The 985-nt window shown below is 44.1% G+C and overlaps 1 pseudogene; it reads left to right on the forward strand.

Annotated features, from left to right (window-relative positions):
- The first annotated feature begins 595 nt into the window (after window positions 1-595).
- LOC103582464 lies at window positions 596-985 on the forward strand (annotated as a pseudogene).

Here is a 985-nt window from a genome sequence, read left to right on the forward strand (position 1 = left end):
TCAGATCTATTTAGGATGCCCTCAGCTCATTCCCATCTCTTACAGAGCACCTTGCTCAGAGATCCTTCAGCTGTCAGAGAACTTGACCATGAAGACAGAAGCGACAGACTCTGACCTTGTTCAAAACTAATCTGTCCCTACTTATATATTTTTCTTTTCTTTTATTTTGACTTACACCTTATAATTGTACACACTTATGGGTACAATCTGATATTTTGATATATATGTAGGTTGTATAATGATCAGGACAGGGTAGTTAATGNCAAGCTCCTCAGGCACTAGACTGACTGCGTAGAGCTGTCTTAGAGGCCAGAGTCCATCAGACGGGTGAACACAGCGAGATGGTGCCACGGCCCTAACTCCTCATCTTCCTGGCAGTCTGGGAATCAGGTGAGATGTTTAGATGAGTAATATCCTTACAAAACTAGAAAATAATTTTAAAATGCAAAATAAATAAACTATTTTACCTAATATAGTCTAATTATGTATGATAAATATCCAAAGCTACATTTTTAGACATACATTTTAATATCTTAGTGATGCAATATGTGGTCACTGTCCATTTCTGATTGCAGGTGCCTGTGGGGACATCACGATGACCCAGTATCCAGGATCCCTGGCTGTGTCTGAAGGACAGAGGGTCACCATCAGTTGTGAGTCCAGCCAGAGTCTCTAATCCAGCTCTGACAAGAAGAACTACTTAGCCTGGCACCAGCAGGAACCAGTATAGGCTCCTAAGCTCCTCATCACCTGGGCATCCACCTGGGAATCTGGGGTTCCTCATAGATTCAGTGGTAGTGGGTCTAGGACCGATTTCACTCTCACGATCAGCAGCCTCCAGGCTGAACACATGACAGTTTATTACTGTCAGCAGCATTATAGCTATCCTGCCACCTCCTCTCAGGACTCTCAGCCTTTTTTTCCTCCCCACACAGCCCTGGACCTTCACACGTCCTCTCTCTGCCTGAGAGACTGTGTGTCCTGA

The sequence above is a fragment of the Galeopterus variegatus genome, unplaced genomic scaffold (assembly GCF_000696425.1).
Source record: "Galeopterus variegatus unplaced genomic scaffold, G_variegatus-3.0.2 Scaffold16365, whole genome shotgun sequence".
Taxonomy (NCBI): domain Eukaryota; kingdom Metazoa; phylum Chordata; class Mammalia; order Dermoptera; family Cynocephalidae; genus Galeopterus; species Galeopterus variegatus.